Source organism: Microtus pennsylvanicus, chromosome 4 (assembly GCF_037038515.1).
Source record: "Microtus pennsylvanicus isolate mMicPen1 chromosome 4, mMicPen1.hap1, whole genome shotgun sequence".
In the NCBI taxonomy this organism is placed as follows: domain Eukaryota; kingdom Metazoa; phylum Chordata; class Mammalia; order Rodentia; family Cricetidae; genus Microtus; species Microtus pennsylvanicus.
The window spans coordinates 16166879-16187253 of record NC_134582.1 but is presented as its reverse complement, the minus strand read 5'-3'; the positions used below and the strand labels follow the sequence as shown (position 1 = coordinate 16187253).

Here is a 20375-nt window from a genome sequence, read left to right as displayed (position 1 = left end):
AGCATGCATGCATGTATGGACACACACACACACCACATCACATGCAACTTATCTGGCTACCTAGGCTTCTGTCTCTATTGTGCTCCTACTCATTCATGGCCCCCCTCTCCATTCATAACTGTCCCCACCCTGTGACAGGGGCTCAATACTCCAAAATGTCATTTATGCTACTTGCAGTACCTCTTCAACATGTCTTGTGACCTGTGACTTTGACCCCTTTCTTTGGCTATCTCCTATCCATCACCAGTGACTCATTTGTGTTACATCTTCTTCCAGGAAATGGCACCTGCTCTCTCCTCACTCCCAGGATCTTCCTTGCTTCCAGAATATCCTGTACGGCTCTCCCTTAACATGTTTACCATAATTAATCCTCACCTCATTTTATAACGCAAGTTCCTTGAATTCAGAGAGCCTACTTGTGTCCTCGGTAGCTAGACAGAGCCTGGAACTCAATGAGACATTATCGAATTAGAAACGAATTCCTCCACTGCGCTCAGCATGCCCTGCCTCCCCCGTACTTATTACTTTCCATTGTATTTGCTGTGGCCTTCCTCTATCTCTTCAGTTAGGCTATTAAATCTAGAGAGCTGTCAAAGAGTGTGTTTTATGTGTTTTTTGTTTTCTCACTGTTAACCATGTGACCTGCTTGTGAACAGGCACTCTATCAATAACAGCTAAAGGAAAGGAGAAAAAGAACAAGGAAGGCTGTTGTCCCGTTTAATCACCCAGTACAGTTTGAACATTTTAAACATTAAAAACTTAAATAAAGTTAGCATCTTATCCTTCAGTCCCAACTCAAACAAATGAGACAATGATGGTGTTCTAACGTTCAAAGAGAAATTTCTGCTGTCAGAGAGTAGAAAGTAAATAGAATGGACCAGGTGGTGGTGGTGCGCGCCTTTGATTCCAGCACTCAGGGAGGCAGAGGCGGGTGGATCTCTGTAAGTTCGAGGCCAGTCTGGTCTACAGAGTGAGTTCATGGTTGACCTTCCATTAGGTGTAAATACAATCTGAGACATTTGTCTTTTTAACTCAGACATGATTACATGGAAAGAATAATAATCTTTAGATAAAAGCCCCAAAAATAAATGATCAGAGATTTGAGAATCGTATCTTTAAAAATGTGTACATGCGTATTTTAAAAATCGATCTTTTTTAAGCCCAAAACTATTAGAGTTAAATTAATGAGAAGTATTAATTAGTTCTAAGACACAGCTGGCACTGTGAAAGCTTCAAGTGGAGAAAAGTGAACATTTCGTAATCCTTCAGCACAGCATTCTGATGGTTTAGAAAGACACTGTTTCTTCTTCTGTAGCATTCCTTCTCGTACACTAATAATTTTACCTGTCTGTGCAACCTTTAGCTCTTACTGACTAGATGGTTACTTTCTATCTTCTTCCTTTTTTTTTCTTTTTGTTCGTTTGTTTTTTGAGACAGGGTTTCTCACTATAGCTTTGGTTATCCTGGAACTCACTCTGTATGTAGACCAGGCTGAACTCAAACTCACAGAGATCCGAGTGCCTTTGCCTCCTGAGTGCTGGGATTGGGATTAATGGTGTGCACCACCAACATTCAATCACTTTCTTTTCTTTTTCTTTTTTTTTAAAGTAACATGTTCCTTTTAGAAATAAAGCATGCTCTTTAGTTATTTGCGATTGGGAAACAGTGATGGTGATTTGGTGGCCTTCACTGTAGGCTCTGATGGTGCATCTAAGGAGAGGGGTGACTCAGGAGGTGGGTGACTCATATTCTGAACTGGCAGCTGGCAGTACCTATCACAAGGAGTTAGCATATGCGAGTAAAAGCCCCTCTGGCAGGCCACACTTGAGCAAATCTTTGCTGCTATAAGGAACAACAAGAATTCAAGCTCGGAGGAACTCATGAGGATATTTTGGGTCAGGCTGAGCTGCTGGATCCAAGAACATGAACTCTGCCCACTAGTGTCAGAATCACTTAGGAGGCTTGTGGAAAATGCACTTTGTGTCGCCTCCATGGGGGTGAGGGAGTAGCATGGTTCAGTCCCTAAAGTTCTTGCCTTGCAACTAAGAAGAGCTAGTCTGTCTCTGGGCCCCATACCCACATTAGAAAATGGCTGGATGCTATGCACTTGCAATCCCCCCAAGAGAGAGAGACAGAGACAGAGAGAGACAGAGACAGAGAGTAGATTCCTGGGGCCATCTGGCCAGGCAGTCTAGGCAGCTCCAGGCCGTGAGAGCCCCTGCCTCAAAGGAGGTAAATGCTGTTATGGAGGATGACACCCAAGGCTGTCCTCCGGTCTCCACACTCATGTGTACACATGTACATGCCAACGTCCCTCTGCACCCGCACATATTTTAAATACTGCTTCAATTTTATGAAGGTATATATGTGTGTGTGTGTGTGTGTGTGTGTGTGTGTGTGTGTGTGTGTGTGTGTCTTATCCCAGAACTACAATCTCAGAGACTCTGGTTTACAGCTCTGTCTTTCTCCAGTTTCCCATAGTCCGAGGCCTTCTATTTTAAGCCCCAAATAAAATACCTGCAATTCCTGCCTTTCCCTGCACACCTGAGGATCGTAATTTTTTTAGAGAGGGCCTAGATCTACTTAAATGTAAGCAGTTTATTTAGAGACTTTTGCCTGTTGTTATTAGATGTTATCTTCACTACATTTACTACAGTGAACCCCAAAGTGTGCTTACAGTTCAGAAGTGAGACTTGCGTGGAAAAACCATCTCACTAAATCCAGTCATTCATCTTTAGACTTCCCTTAGAAGACTCTAGAAGATTCATATTTTTTAATAACATAATCCTCTCAGGAAATATGCTAATCCTTAGAAGGACTCAGATGATTCTGTGGATACAAAACAATATTATAATTTTAAATGGGATTAGAAGAGTCGTCGAGAAAGCCTCAGTTAGAACAATACAAAATGCTCAAACTGGAAATTCTGATTTCACAGTCTAATAAGTAGCATTGTCTCTAAAAGCCAAGCATATTTTGGAAAGTCTCAACTGTGGGGAGGCAATGTTTGGGGTGCAGAAGGGGAAAGTAATTGAAATTATAGGAACTCAACAATCTCGTACATGGTAACGGGAACTAAGGGTCAGATATATAATCAGTGACATAAACAAGAAGCTCAAAGTTCTTGCCTGCTCAAGACTACAGGACCAGAAAGGGGTTATCGTCTGCCGAATTCCCCAGTCCTAGTTAGAAAGCACATTTTTGGGGACAAGGCAGCTCCCTAGTCTTCCCAAAGTAGACTGTGGTTTGATCACCCTCTCCAAAGCTGCCCCCAAGCTATGCAAGCTGACACAGATGCAGACTTTACAAGGCTGCAGAGCAGACTTTGAAGGAGCTAGACCTATCCCTGGTGTCCTGGGACACAGCCAACATCCCCAGAGGAATGCGAATGTTACACAACGGGAAAGTCTTTGGTCTTGATATTCGAGCTGGCAGCCTTCTTACTCTGGTTTGGTTCCTGGGATTTGCTGTGTTCTCTGTCACCCTCTAGCAACACAGAAAATGTGGGAGCCAGACTGCTTTACACCCACCATTCGGCTGTCTCCAGGACACCTGTTCATCAGATGCCTTGCTTTGTACTCAGAAGATGCAATTAAATTTAGCAGCGAAAGAAAAAAAAACATATATATGTATGTACACACACACACACACACAAATGGGGCAAATCTGTTTTATGAAGAGCAAATGAATTTTTACTGGAAACATAAACTATTCAAGTGACCTTATTTTTAATATTTAGATCATAGATCCCACCTTCTTTTTTTTCCTTACTTACAGACTTAAGTATTGTACATACATATACTTTTGGAAGTTTATCAAGTCAAAGGGTAAAATTACATCCAGACACTTTAGCAAAGAGATAGACCTCACGTATGATAGTAGCCACGGCACTATTCACCACCATTAAGGCTTACAGAAAGGCCTCTCATGTAGGTGTCTTGGGAAACAATGCTCCAAGAGGTACCCATCTTCCTCTAGTTATTACAACAAATTCACCCTTAGAAGCAATCTTCTTGGAAGTATTTTCTCCTGATCATTTGTCAAATAAATAAACAAAATAAAAAGCCAGAAACAAGCAAAAGGATTGCCTTGGGTTCTTTTTTCTTTTCTTTCAAACTTTGCATATTAAAGCGCTTACTCGCCAATGCAAATCTGCACCCACTTTGATACTAGGATGCACTTTCGGTTGCAATGGGAGACTTTAGGCTAGCACCAACCCCTCAAGAGCGATTTTGCCAGAAGGAAGAATGTCAGAATTCTCCGAGGTTGTTTTCACAAGTAGTTAAATTCTAGAATATGTCTTCAAAAACTGCACTTGAAGTTATAATCTACTGTCACCTTCTGCCTGTAGATTCAAAAAGCAAGCCATGAAGCCAGGGGGAGGCCACTTTGCATCTACACCAGCTATTACAAACCATTGAAGACGTTCTTAGACTCTTATTCCGGGAACTCTGTGTCTCTAGGTTAGGATTATGCTGGCCTTCCCTGTCACCTGGCAGGATGAACCCAGTCTGCTCACTCTCAATCTCTCCCTTGCTAGGTGAACTGGTCTCAGTCCCCCTCCTTCTTCTGAAGAGGCAGATCTCTGTCTCTCTCCTTCTCTCTCTCTCTCTCTCTCTCTCTCTCTCTCTCTCTCTCTCTCCCTCCCTCCCTCCCTCCTCCCTCCTCCTTCCCTCTTTGCCTCTTTCTTTCTTTCTTTCCCTGTCTTTCTCTGCCTTCCTCCCCCTACATCCCCTCTTTAACAAAACATACTCAATCTCCCTTTGCATGGTGTGCTGTTTCCTGCCCACGGTCCCCCACCACACATTGTCCATAATTAAAATGTTTGTCTCATCTTCAAAAATCTTTCCTATTCAATATTAGTCTAACACTCTAGATACAGTGACATTAATTTAAAATAAAAAGTTCACTTATCTAAGAAAATTTTTAGATGAGTTCACTTTCTAATATTTTTTTCTTATTATGTTCAACCATCTAGAGCCATTCATTTACTCACTTGCCCACTCTCTAAGACTAGAACACAACTCTGGTAAGGGCATCTGCCTAAGGGTTATAAGCATCACTAAGCACTGTTAAGAATGTTGATTCCGGGCTAGAGAGGTGACTCAGCGGTTAAGAGCACTGCCTGCTCTTCCAAAGGTCCTGAGTTCAATTCCCAGCAACCATATGGTGGCTCACAACCATATATAATAAGATCTGATGCCCTCTTCTGGCCTGCAGGCATATATGCAGGCAGGACACTGTATACATAATAAATAAGTAAATCTTTTTAAAAAAATGAATGCTGATTCCAAGCTTCTTTGTTGTTGGCACTCCCCCAGTAAGGGAAGAAAACTGTGTGGTCTTTTAACCCTTGATTGGCAGCAGAAAGATATTTCCCTAGTCTGGCTGCCTTGAAAGGTTAGCTGCCAACCAAAGAGCCCCCGATGGCGACTTGCTATGCTGACCTCATGACATCCCAGCTGTTGTGACTACATGGCAAAGTCCTTGAGGAAACCATGCTCCAACACAAGGAACACAGTAAGGGCATATGCCACTGAAGCCACAGACTTTTGCTTCAGGAACTTACTCCAGTCAATACTGCTGCAGCCTGTATCAATAACAGAAAACATCACTTCAGTCATGATCTTGTTTGTTTGTTCGTTTTTTTTGGGGGGGGGCATCTAAAAAAGAGTTTCTTTGTAACTTTGGAGCCTGTCCTGGAACTAGAAACTAGCTCTTGTAATTCCTAGTGCTGGGATTAAAGGCCTGAGCCACCACAACTCGGCCAGTTATGATCTTGATGTGACCCTACCTGCAGATCCAACAAATAACTTTGCCTGTAGTTTACTCTGGACCATTTCATTATGGTCTTTGACAGCATCAGAGAGTAGAAAGCCACCACCTGACACAGTCTGTGACGAATAGAAAGGAGGTTGTACTCACGTGAAACTCATGATTGGTTTTTATAAAGGGCTTGTGGTAAACCAGAAACCGTATATACTCCAAGCTGTGATTTGTGGAATTTCAGTCCACACAAAGGCATGGAACACCTTTTTCTGATAGCTTAGAGAGGGTGTTTGCTATGACTTCTGTGTTAGTTTGGGGGATTCTCTTTTGTACAACCTCTTGGTGTTGTAGCATAAGCCCCAATAAAAATTTTTACCAGATTTTGTTTTGTTTTGTTTTTAGCTACTATGTTTTTAAAGCAGACAGAGCAGGCTGAGCTGACTGCTCAGAAAGCAGACAAAATCTAGGACTTTCAATTGCAGTGACAATGGCATTGCGGCATCAGCTGGAGAATAAGTAGAGTCAGCAGGAACTGATGAACCCAAAAGCTGCTGAGAATTTCAGAGCCGCAAGAAAACGTAAGCCACCCCTATCTCCCAACCCGAAACTCCAATATATAACAGGAGATGGCTAAAGGGTTGCAGAGATGACTGAGGACGGAACCTTAGACTGGAGAGAAACTGGAAGCATTAAGAAGATGAGCGATGGTAGAGAAGATGAGGCCCTGTGCAGAGTAAAGAGCGGGAGCCGCTGCTTCAAACTGCAGGCCCCAGTTAGCAGGAGAGTCCCCAAAGCACCAAGGCTGGAGGCTCAGGTTCTGTCCTCGGCACTTAGAGGCCCTGCTCCAGTCACTAAGTGCTGGCACCCTCAGCTCACCCTAAGCCCAGGGCAATCATCACCTGAGCACTTACGGCAATTAGCCCCTGGCACCGAGTGCTTAAGAATCATAAGCCCTTAATTCTCAAGGCTTAGTCCTCAATGCTTCTGGGTTTGGATGCTCAGTGTGTGCGCCTCTGGGGCTGTCAACACTAAAGGGGCTGGTACTTGCTATTCTGATTTCTATCCAGCTATGGGAACGGATTCCAACCACCCATCTGTAACACCCCAATAAACATATATTGACCATCTATCTTCACTAAATGCTGGGTTAAATTGTGAAAATAGAGATCATTATGTGTTCACATCCTAGAAAAGATCTCAAAATCGGCAGAGAATATTCATAGCATATGGATAAACACATCCCAAGAGGTATGTGCAAAGATCCCATAACGCACCAAGAGAGTCAAGAAAATAAAACTATGATCATTCTTCTCGCGACTTTTAGAAACTCCTCACATTTAATTCACTTGAACATCTGAACATCAATGTCCTATAACTGATATTGACAGTAAAGGTCAATCAAGTTGTTACTATTTTCTCAGGCAAGGGTGGAATCCCACTTTCTCTGACCGTCTATCTAGGTGCCCGCAGCTTCACTAAAGTCAATAAACCGATGCAAGACAAGTTCCGTATCGACAGGACAGAAAGCTGATTCCATAAGCCGGCCCGGGGTCAGCAATGGACTAAGAAACCACAGTCAATGACTCAATAGCTGTTTATAGAAGGTGACCTCAGAGGAAAGTCAAAGTGACTAGCTAAGCATCTTGGTCATACAAACGGAAACATTTGGGCAATCATGAGTGATAAGGTACCCATTACTTGGACTGTATGTATTTATTTCCTTGACTGTAATGCAATAGAAGAATATAATTCCTATTAATCTTTTCTCCTTTTTTTTCTAAAATAGAAACATTAATAACCTTTGAAGAACAGTGTTTTCAAGTCAATAAATTTTTTATCTCGGTTGCTTACATTTGTGAAGATGAGCATACAACTCTTTCAGGAAAAACAGTGCAGGACTTGTGGTATTGCATCCCTATAACTCTAGAGCTTGAGAAACTGAGGCAAGGGAGTCAGAAATTTCGAGTTAGCCTGGGCTGTGCAGCCATACTACACCTCACAAGCAAGCAAACAAACAAATAAACAGAAAGTATAACTGAGGGAATTTTTATACTGTATTCAAATTTTATCAATTTAACTTTGTAATTTTACAGTTAAGTAGTAATAAATAAATAGTAATGACCTTATTGGACACTATAGTCTAGGTTGAAATACATTTAGTTTAACTCAATTTTTTTATTAATTAAAAGCCTAGAAAATATGTAAATTTGTACAATTTTGTAATTTAGACCTATTCAAGTTTGCTTTCTGTTGTTGCAAAATGCTATAAACAAAACAGTTTGGGGAGGTAAGGGTTTGTTTCAGCTTACAAATTATATAGTCTATTAGCAGGGGAAGTTAAGGCAGGAACTCAAGGCAGGACCTGAATGCAGTTACTAAAGCGAAGAAAATGGGGGACAACTGCTTATTGGCTTGCTTGCAGGTTCACATTTAGCTTCCTTTCTAAAGTGTAGTTCACTGAATCTGGAGTTAAGCTTGTATCCAGGAAGCTCCAGCAAGCCCCCAGCATACCCCCATCAACCCCTCTCTCCAGCACTTGGAGTCATAAAAAGTTCTTTATTTTAGTTTATTTTGAACAACTTATAGAAGAAGGAAAGGACAGCTGGGCAGTGGTGGTGCACACCATTAATCCCAGCACTCGGGAAGCAGAGACAGGCAGATCTCTATAAGTTCAAGGCCAACCTGATCTACAGGAGCTGGTCCCAGGACAGACTCCAAAAGCCACAGAGGAACCCTGTCTCAAAAAAAACAAAACAAAACAAAAAAGAAGTAAAGGACAAAATAGTAATGGAAGTAACATAGACACACACATTTAGAATACCCATGATGCCAGACTCTCCAAGATTCCTTCAATAATGGATTTGACTGGTGTTTATGTTGTTGGAAAATTCTCTTTATTAAAAAAATAAAGGTATAGAGATTAAGGTTTAGTGTTCTGTAGCACAGTGGCATGAGTATAATCTATAACACAGACAGACAGACAGACAGATGCACACAACACACACACATGAGTATAATATATAACACAGACAGACAGACAGACAGATGCACACAACACACACACATGAGTATAATATATAACACAGACAGACAGATGCACACAACACACACACATTTTTGCAGTTTTGGGGATGGAATCTAGGTTCTCACACTTCCTAGGCAAGGGCTTTACCACCAAACTACACCAAAGCATTGCTGGGCATTTCATAAAAAGTGTGGGGATTGTTTCAAATGTTCCCAACACAAAAGAAGCAATACTTTGTTAAAGAGACAGAAATGCTAATTACCTGATTTCTCACTGGACACTGTATACATGCATCAAGCTATCTATCACACTGTACCCCATCAATATACCCAACGATGTGCTATTTAAAATTACAAGGTGGGGAAAACAGCTTAGTTGTTCGAACACGTGCACTCTTGCAGAGGACCTTAATTCCAATTCCCAGCACCCAACGGGCTCCCAAACATCTGTGACTCCAGCTCTGCGGAGCCCAACAACTTCTTTTGGTGTTTTCCCCTTCATCCTAAAATTGAATGGGTTATATTTAACCTTGAAAATGAGAATTTACCTTTCAGGTGTAGTCACCTGTGATGGTTTGAAAGGAAATGGATCCCAAAAAGAGCGGCACCAGTAGGACTTGTGGGCCTCACTGGAGGAAGTGCGTCACTGTGGGGGCGGGCTCTGAGGTCTCTTTTCTCAACCTTAACTCAGTGTAACAGTCAGTGGATTTTATGTTGCCTTGGAATCAAGATGTAGGACTGGCAGCTCCTGCACCCCGTTTGCCTGCATGTCACCATGCTCCCTAACCTAATGATAAGGAACTGAACCTCTGAAAATGTAAATAAGTAGCCTCAATTAAATCAGTCAAATGTTTTCATTTGTAGGAGTTGCCATGGTTATGGAAGCTCTTCATAGCAACCCTAGGACTTCACCATAGTAGATCCAGTAGATGTTTGGTTATTAGCATGAGAATCATGAGAGGGGAAATTCTGAGTTGTCCCTTCAGGAACAATACACTGGGGTAAGGGGGGGGGCAAACAAACAAACAAACAAAAAATCCTTGTGCCTTAGAAATAACTCCAATGAGGCACATGGATTCTTGTATCAAATGAGATTTGGTAACCATTTTGTGCCTGCATTTGGACAAAGCTGTCTGGTAGAACTTTGCATGACTCATGCTTAGGATAAATAGGTGATATGGGATTCCCCCTGCATGCTGTGAATACCATTGGTTAATAAAGAAACTGTCTTGAGCCCATGATGGGGTAGAATGGTGTTGTAATATGGAGTGGCGACGGGGCTGCGTCCCCAAACACCCCAGCCGCCTGCCCGGCTCGGCTTATGCCCCGAAATAATTACACAGACACTGTATTCATTTAAACACTGCTTTGGCCCTTAGCTCTAGCCCTTACTGGCTAATTCTCACATATTAATTTAGCCCATTTCTAATCATCTGTGTAGCGCCCCTAGGTGCGCTTACCGGGAAGATTCTAGCCTAAGTCCATCCTGGGTCGGAGCTGGGGCATGGCGTGCGTCTTCCCTGGAGCGGGTAGCATGGCGTCTCTCTTGTGTCTGCTCCGGAGAGCAGAGCTGTGGAGTCTGACCTCACTTCCTCTTCCTCCCAGCATTCTGTTCTGTTTACTCCACCCACCTAAGGGTGGGCCTATCCAATGGGCCTAGCAGTTTCTTTATTGCTTAACCAAGGAAATCAACAGATTGATATATGACACTCCCCCATCAGAATGGAGCTAGGTGGGAAAGACTAAACTGAATGCTGGGAGAAAGAGGCAGAGTAAGGAGAAGCCATGTAGCCCCACCAAATACAGATGCCAGAACTTTACCCAGTAAGCCACAGACTCGTGGTGATATACATATTACTAGAAATGGGTTAAATTAATATGTAAGAGTTAATACAGTTTCTATGTGTTTATTTCAGGTCTGAGCAGCCAGGAACAACAAATAACCTCCTACTACAAAGAGGCATTTTTTGTTGTGATTAAATAGTTATAATTGTGTACATTGATCTTCCTCATCTGTCTAGACATGTTTTGTGTCGTAACCTCCCCCTTTAACTGTTTATGTAGAATAAACAGCTATTATTGCCAAGAAGACTGTTTTGTCAGGTGTGGGCCTCACAGATATTTAAGACTTAACTGATATCATTCAGTACTTCAGTGTCCTTAATGTTTGCCCCAAATCTGAAAGATTTATGGTGAAACTTTTCACTAATATTGCAGATTTGTCCTTTATTCTTATTTTATGTACTCTTTTATGCATTTTGGAGAATATTCTGAATACTTATACACTCCAGATGGATATATTTTACTAGTGAATGGTACCTTTTACCATTATTTTATGAATTTTTAAATCTTAATTATATTTTCTTCCTTGAAATACACCTGCTACAATTAATCTTGCTGCAATATTCATTTAGAAGTACCTGATAGATATCTAAGTATATCAACAATCCCTTGTTTAATGATGTTAATTCACTCCTAAAATCCTTATGGCTAAATTAAATATCTTCAAGGACAAAATAAAATGGTCATTATTTTAATAGCAAGAATGATGTATTTTATGCCAACCCAAGATTTATGATTTTCAAAGAAAAGTGTATTGACTTAACTATAAAAACTAAGCTTTATAAACAACAAAAACAAACCAAGGGGCTAACAGAGTGCATACATAAAATAGAACGTGGGAAGAACTTATTGTTCTTGCTAATGAGGTGATGGTGTGTTTGTTAGATGTGCTCTTAGATTTCAGTTTTGGAGAATTTTTTTTTCTTTTATTCAAAATACCCTTGGAAATGGAGTAGTAATCCCAGATACTTTGTTTTTGGGTTTTTTTATATAAAAAAAAGGAACTAAATGCAAAAGGCTGCCTAAAGCAGAAAAGTCACTAAAGATTTCTTTCTTCCCTCCATTGACTGCACAGAAGTGTTTTCATGTGTTTGGTTTTTTTTTTTTTTTTTCAAGACCAGGTTTTTATGTAGCTTTGGAGCCTGTCCTGGAACTAGCTCGTGTAGACCAGGCTTGTAGACCCGAACTCATAGAGATCTGCCTGCCAAGTGCTGGGATTAAAGGCGTGCGCCACCACCGCCCAGCTGACACAGTGGGTGTGTCAGCTAATATTCTGTGTGGAATTTGAACTTTCTGTCCTAGAAATTTGTCTTTATAAGAGAATCTTCCAAGCAGAAAATTTCATTTCTCATGAGCTTGTCAGATTTGCATGAAGGTAAATAGAAAATAATGTCCCTTCTTGCCTATTGGTTTCTTGTGTTATCCCAATGAGGAACACAGAATCCCCCATAACTTCACGTCATCCCTCTAGGTGCTACAACAGCAAAGGGCATGAACCAGGCAGCTGGTATATAGGCAAACTCAATCTCACTTGCAAATTTTTGATGCCACTGTGTCTTAAATGTATTTCTTTAAAAGAAATGTATAAGGGGAATTTCTTTTTAAACTTTCTTATTGTGTGTGCATGCATGTGTGTGTGTGTGTGTGTGTGTGTGTGTGTGTGTGTGTGTGTTTCTCTGTGCAAATACAGTGCCCATGAAGGCCAGAGCTTATCAGATGCCTTGGAATTGTACTGCAGTCAGAGGGCCCTGGGACTTGAACTCCCATCCTCTGCAGGAGCTGTGGATATTTTCAGCCACTGCCATCTCTCCAGTCAAGGATTCTTTTTTAAACACAGGATGAATAATTCATACATAGCATCATACCCACTGATATGGTGAATTATGTGCTTCCACTTATGAACTTTCTACTGGTTTATTTGTTTTTGCTACTTGCCTGCTGTGCAGGGTTAATCATTGTCCTTTCTATTGCTTAATTACTGATTAGTTATTTGTTTCTATCTGCACATGTGTGTGTCCTTGCATGAGTTTAGGCACATGAAACACATGCAGGAATTGGAGTTGGGAGCTGACTCATGTGTGTGCTGGGGAATCTAAAGCTTGTGCTTGGAAAGAACAACGAAGTGCTCTTAACCACTGTGCCATCTCTCCAGGCCCTTCTTTTATTTTTATAAAGACAAAATTTATGACATTTGTACTTAAATTGAAATCTGAAGTTACTAACATAGTTACCAATTTCTCTAACAATGCTCTAAGTCAGATTCCTCCCTCCATTTCCCTATCGTATCATATTCTAGTATTTACTTCTACCTTGCTTTTACAGTGACTCCAATATTTTGTCTTCAGTGTTGTTCCACAGTCTAGTTCCAGCGTGTTTAGGATGCAGCCTCCTTCCTCCCTATCTTGATTAGCGATGTGCATATTCATTAGTTTTAGGGAGGGGGTTTTGCACCAAGAAACTGTAAGTGACTTCAGCAATAGGGGTCTTTTCTTGTGAAGTTCTGGAGTGTATTCTGGAGTATTTTTGTGTATATGCAATCTCATTTCTCAAGAATTCCAAAATTTGTTATCATGTGGTATGCCTCTAGCAGGGATATTGTTGGCCTGTAATAAGGTAACATCATTTAAACTTTTTTAATATGCACATTTCTGTTCAGACCTTTATACAATAGTAGGTAGTAGGTACCAGGGAAATGCAAATTAAAACTACTTTGAGATTTCATGATACCCTAATCAGAATAACTAAAGTTTATTTTTTTTATGGCAACAAATGCTGGCATGGATATGAGAAAAGAAGACCTTTTTGATAGTGCAAACAGGTGCAACCATTACAGAAATCAGTGTGGAGGGTCCTCAGAAATCTACAAACAGATTTACTACATGATCGAGCTATACAATTCTTGGGCATACACCCCAAGGGTGCTATTTCCTGCCATAGACATAACTGCTCCTTCATGTACATTAGTGCTCTGTTAACAATAGAAAGTGGAGCCGGGCGGTGGTGGCACACGCCTTTAATCCCAGCACTCGGGAGGCAGAGGCAGGCGGATCTCTGTGAGTTCGAGGCCAGCCTGGTCTACAAGAGCTAGTTCCAGGACAGGAACCAAAAGCTACAGAGAAACCCTGTCTCGAAAAATCAAAAAAAAAAAAAAAAAAAACAATAGAAAGTGGAAACAGCTAGATGTCCATCAATCTCTCATTAGATAAATTGTTGCTCAGAACACCTTGTTGTGGCAAACCTACCCTTCACAGGATGCAGACCGTTCACAGTTCCGCACATGGGTTTAATACGAATTTATTAATTCATCAATGGCTGCCACTTTAAAGAGTTTCCTATGTAAATCTACACTCATCAGAGTTATGCATGCGTAAGGACACACAGACATGCCTCTGTTCTATGTTAGTCTTTTCCTATTCAAAAATTTAAATTTTCATTTTGATATTTTTTTATAAAATAGATTTGTCTGCATCTAACACGTTCCATCCCAGTTTGATTTTCAGTGAGATGACATTTCTGAAATATCCACCTCTGTGTCCACCTGCACCATTGAGAGGTGATGGAGGGAAAATCGTGGTACCGTGCTTTCTCACTTAAAACCTGACTCTCAAAGAATTGGAATTGGGGTGGAGAGAGGGGGGAGTCCAGAATGAGTTGGGAGGAGAAAAAACATGACCAAAATACATTGTAGGGAAAAAATGTAAAGGAACTCAAGCAGTCGGCTTGGTATAGAAATGTGGTTATTTGTGCAAGGTAAGGAGATTGCAAACCTCAAGCATTTAGATGTAAGTAACTCCAGTTCTCAATTAACTACTTTCTTCATCCACGAACTTGAATCTGAACTCTGTGCTGTACATTGTGATGTGCCAGGTTTAGCTATATTGAATTTCTCAAGCTGTACTTGATCGGCAGAGCCGAATATGGGTATGCACAGTTTAGCCACAAGCTGTGAGTCTAACGTGCTGAGTATATTCATCTTAAAGCACTGTTCTCTGGAAGGATAGCATCAGAATTAACACTGGTCAACCACAGTGTTTATGGCTTTAAGACCAGAAAAATCGATGTCAGTGTAACCTTTCTAAATATTTTATGAGATTATAAAGTAACTATGTAGTTTCCTCTTTCCCTCCCTCTATCCGGTATACACTCCCATATAACCTTCCTTGTTCTTCAAATTCATGGTCTCCCTTTTCATTGATTGTACACACATACACCATACACACACACACACACACACACACACACACACACACCACTAATTTGTGTATTCCTAAATACATAAAAACACCCTGTTCAGTCTGTATAATGTTACGTGCGCGCGCGCGCGCGCGTGTGTGTGTGTGTGTGTGTGTGTGTGTGTGTGTGTGTGTGTGTGTGTGTGTTTGGGGAAAAAAAATTTGGTATTAGGTAATCCATTAGTGTGTCTCAGCATCCCTTAGCTGTCTGGAGTTCTTTGTGTAGGGTTGAGTCTCTCCAGCTCTCTCCGTCTATTGTTGCTCCTGTTCAGCTCATGTCTAGGAAGTCATGTCCGTGAGACTTTATGAGTGTAGCTTCTGGCATTCATCAGCAGCACTGAGTCACAGCACCTCCCTGCGTCCCGTCCCCCTACAGTCTTTCCACCCCTTATGTGTGGAAGCCTTAGGCGCAGGAGTTGTGTTGTGGAGGTTTTAGTCTCTACTTGGCTCTACAGCTCTGCATTTTGATTGCTTGAACTTTCTGGAAGATTCACAAGTAATTCTGCGTCTTTCCACTGCTGGTGGGAAGGTGCATTAATTATTTATCTCATTGTTGTGCAGAACACTTGGCAAAGGTGTCTTAAGACGAGATGGGATAAGCCTTAGTTCACAGTTTGAGGAGACAGCCCGTGCTGTAAGGAAAGTCACGGTGGCAGTGGTGAGGTGGCTGGTCACATTCTACCCACAGTCACGGCCAGAGAGAGGTGAATGCTGACACGCAGATTCTCTTTCTTCTTTCCGTTTACTCTAAGTCCTCAGCCTAAGTGAGGACATAACAGTGACAGCCATGTCCACACCGTTATGTGCGCAGAAAGAGGAAATCCAAACAATATTCCGAATTAGCCTGCTTATCAACAAATGCATGGCACACATTGTGTGCTTTGGCTTTCTTCTCAAAGACTGGATTTCTAAAGCTTTCTGCTATGTATGTGTTCAGTTCCTTCTTCTCCTTGTCTTCCTCCATTTTCTTCTTCTTCATCTTCTTATCTCCCTCTCTTTGTCTCTAGTGTTTATGAAGCAGGATTTTCATGTGCAGCTCACATTGGCCTAGAACTCCTTACGTAGCCCAGCCTAGACTAGAGCCTGTAATCCTCCTGCTTCGGCCTCTCAAGTATTGGCATATCAGGAGTGGACCCCTAGGCACTGCTCAGACTCTTTCTTTATAAGAAATTGTCAGTTCTGGAAGCAACAATACCTTGGGTCTCAGTGCTAGGTAAATCCTAACGTTATCTTTTTGTTATACTGCAACAAAGTAAGTTCGCACTAGTGTGAACATGATTCCACCGTTGTACTCTCCGTGGCTTCCCTTTCCCTTCCAGCATTTTAGTTAATAAGGGAAAAGTATAATTGGCTTGCAAAAGAAAAAAATAAATCTCAAGTTACATGAAATTTTAGCCTGTGGTGGCTTATGTAGGGCAACTGCTCCTCAAAATTCATATTTGAATTGTGATTTTCTTTCTGCATAAATCCAGAAGGGCAGTTTCTCACTTCTTAAGAATCTCTTTTTTTATCCATTCAATGAACACTGCCTCCTCCCATCCCCAGATTCCTATCAGAAGCTGACCCTGCTTGACTTCATTTTTCTGTTTGGTAATCCTGGGAGCCACTGTCTCTAAGCAATGGACAGGTGCCGAGCACACACAAAGGAAAGTCAGTTATAATAGCAAAGTATCCTTTTAAAGAGGGTACCCTTCCATGTGCGGGAATTAATGGTGTAAAAACCACGTAAAAATGAATATTGGGAAAATGTCCTTTTAGGGGAAAAAATGCCAGTGCTAAAAATCAACGAAACCAAGTTCACTATTAGCTGAACCTCTTTTAAGTAAACAGTGAGCCGCAAATGTCCACCTGACCATGACCTCTGAAATTTAAACAATATTGAATCTCAGATGGCAGGCCTGTTCTCTGGGAAGTCACCAGATTCTTACTGCTTCCACACTGTAGCAGATTGGTTTCAGCCTGTGTATATTCTTCAGCTTAAACTCCACTTGTCTGCCAGCCATTCCAGACGTCCTGCAAGCTATGCACCCATAGTAGGCAGCTAGGCAGGTTCTCCTGGCTGACCTCAGTTAGAGACTGAAGTTCAGGAGGAGTTGCTTTCTGGGAAGAGTAGCCAGTGCTGAATAACATCTGTGTTTTGGGGATAACTTTCCACACATTGAATCCACATATAATCAATCTATTTTTAAATGATTTGATGACTGATAATGACAGCTGTCTTAGTCAGTGTTCTATTGCCCTGAAGAGACACCATGACCATGGTCATCCCTTATAAGGAAAACACTTAACTGGTGTAGCTCGTTTTCAGTTTCAGAGGTTCAGACCATTATCACCATAAAGGAGAGCATGGCAGCATGCAGGCAGACATGGTGCTGGGGAAGAGGCTGAGAGCCCTATGTCTTACAAGCAACAGGAAAATGGTCTCTGTTATGCCAAGAGATTTTTAAGCAAAAGAGACCTCAAAGTCTGCTCCCACAGTGACACACTTCCTTCAACAAGGCCACACCTCCTAATAGTACTACTCCCTATGAGCTTACTTACATTCCCACTAACACAGTATGTGTCACATAAAACCGAAGAGTAAGCATGCAGACCACTCTTTGGTGGGCATGGGTTCTCCTACCTAAGCTTTAATTCGAAGAATTGAGTCATGTTTCTAGTTGAAAGACAGAAAAACTTCCTGAAGTACAGCAGACATCACACAAAGTTTACAGGCTCCTGGACCACAGCTATGTCAACAACTGAGAAGTAAAATTAAAATGTACCCTGGGTTCAGAAATCAATGAAAGGCATTTACTATGTCTAACCTGAATGTTCTCTCTAACCCGAATGTCAATGAGAATGCTTTTCTCTGCTTAAGAACTATCATGTAGAGATATTAACATTTGCTTTCTGTATATTTGATACATAGAAAAGACACCGCAAATTGATAGTTTCAACAAATTTTAACTTCATTTAAAATAATATATGCCGTATTTATATGGTAATTATTAGAGTTCCATATTTAAAACATAAGAAGTATGAAATACTCCAGTAAATCATAGCTACCCCTACAGCCTTTGTCTCTCCTTGCCAAACACAATGTTTTAGGACAACTATAGGCAAAGATTCAAAGGTTTCAGGTTTCATTACTGAATACATTATTATTCAGGGCATTTCAATGTAGCAGATATTTGGCATCTAAACAGAAAATGTCTCGATCCATTAAATGGATTTATAAGTCCCTTAATAAGCGCTTTCTCTCAGTGAACTCATGACGCTGATGTCTTGCGTTGTATCTTGATTATTTTCTTTCCCTGAGTTTATCTTACAAACATGAACTGACTACCAATAAACTCAATATTAGAAACATCTCTGAATGGATCTCTGAATTGGCAGCAGACATACGCACATCTAAATGGATTACTGAGGAACTCAACATACCTAACAATCTAACCACATCTTAAAGTTCTCAACGCCTGGAATCAGTTCCGAGGCCCTGGAAGGCCTCATCGATAGACCTGTTAATTACTTATAGAAAAATGTCACTTTTCCTCATAAAACTGTGTTTCTTTGGATTTTTTTTGTTTTGTTTTTGTTTTTCGAGACAGGGTTTCTCTGTAGCTTTGGTGCCTGTCCCAGAACTAGCTCTTGTAGACCAGGCTGGCCTCGAACTCCCAGAGATCTGCCTGCCTCTGCTTCCCGAGTGCTGGAATTAAAGGCGTGCGTCACCACCGCCTGGCCTTCTTTGGATTTTTTAATAGCAAACAATTCCCTCCCCACACATGTTGCATAGAAGAGACTCTTAGGCTGCTCATTTTTCATATTCTTCTCTGTGTAGTCTCCTAATTGTGCCATTGAGCATTAGTGGCAGGAGAGAAACATAGGTTTCTCTTCTGAGGCTTTACTCCGCGGGATGAATGTCTCAGCAGCTTTCTGAAAGTCTGCCCTATGATAAGAGTATGGAACTGTGGACATAAAGGAAATGGGAAGAGAACAGCATACTGCACCAGAGCAGAGATTAGAAAACAATGTTGCAAGCTTTGAAAACAGAAACCAAGCTAGTAGTCTGAAGCCCTGAGCAAAATCACTCTCCAATCCACACTGGGTGCGAACCAGCCTCTCTAGCAAACTACAGCCTTCAGGAAGGAGCACAGCACTCCGAAGTGGAGTTTCAGGCCCATCACTTGCCGTCTCTGTCCCCCTCTGTTGCTCTTCATGAATGAAACATGCCCAGGGCACAGCACATTGGCTCCTTCGACGAGGAGGAAAAGGGTCAAGGGAGACAGCACCGCCAATGTGTTAGAGATGTGACACCAGGTACTTACACCTCCAAATGCTTCCAGATCACAGCCTCGGGGACTAGCTAGCCCATTTCTTTACGGCACTGTTGCTTCCATCCGCTGTGGGAATTAACATAAAATGATAGAGTAACCGGTTAGAGCTGGACAGCTCTGCAGAACGTCAGATTATGTGAACACGGAAAGGCATGCGGACATGGTACAAAAGCTGAGTGATAAATAGATCGTCTATACCTTCTGTCTGCAAAAGGGAGGCAATCTGAGCCCGGGTGCCCGCTGCTCTCTTGTGTAACACGGAAACCGGCTCAGTCCTTCTGACAGGGTGAGAAGCGCGCTTGCAGACAGTGTCTGGGCGGTCCTAGTGCCTGCTCAGGTTAGTAGACTAGCAGACTCCACAGGGCCTCCCTGCTGTGTCTTTCAGGGGCTGCCTCCAAGAGGTTTGAAGAATGTCAGTCTGGCTAACCGGCAGCCACAGTGGGCAATGTGTAAATAAGAGATTGTAAATAACAGCAAATGATAGGGGGCTAAGTAAATAATAGTTTGCTAATATCATCCAGACTATGCTGTGGAGAATAAAAGGTTTCGAGCTGAAGAAAGTGTGCTGACAAGCGTCAAGGCAGAGGGCCATCAAACAGGAACCAGTTTGCACAAGCACCGTGTTTATTGAAATGCATTTATTTTGTGGAGGTTTTTTTTTTAACCCACATTTAGATTGCGAAGGAGGAACACACACACACACACACACACACACACACACACACACACACACACACGCCATTAACAAGCACTCTGGGGTTTTAATAATTGAAGCCTAGTCTAGCCTGTTAAAAAAAAGCAAAAGAAAACAAATGGAGACCTGACCTTCAGGAGCTTATTCTGGGGTGGGGGGGGGGGGAGCAAAAAATGCAAGCCGCCCTTTCACAGGGGCGTGGCTTGCTCCGCCTCTGTTCATTTCCTCCACTCACAGCCTTCCCACTTATGCTGTTTGCACTTTCTTTGACTTGCTATCATTTAACGATTTGCAAAAGAATCTATTGCATTTAGTTTGCAAAGTAACTCTTAGTGATTACTCAGCGCGTGGTGGGTTCTCAGTAAGTAGCTGAGAAAAGAATGAGGCAGGCAATAAAGGGAAACACAGCTAATGAAGCCAGTTTCGGAGCTGATGAAATTCAATTTACTGTATCTCTCTAAGCAACTATTTCCATTCAGGTACTACTCTGGGGACACA

At 41.7% G+C, this 20375-nt stretch overlaps 1 protein-coding gene across 1 annotated transcript in view; it reads right to left on the bottom strand.

Moving 5' to 3' along the window:
- Positions 1 to 19471, bottom strand: part of Rab27b (RAB27B, member RAS oncogene family) — a 141207-nt gene extending 121736 nt beyond the window's left edge. The window contains exons 1-2 of the mRNA XM_075968352.1: positions 19382 to 19471; positions 19175 to 19249 (exon numbers count right to left, since the gene is read on the bottom strand). The gene's annotated coding sequence lies outside the window, so the exon portion shown is untranslated. The remainder of the gene's footprint in view (positions 1 to 19174; positions 19250 to 19381) is intronic.
- Between the last annotated feature and the right edge of the window lie 904 nt (positions 19472 to 20375).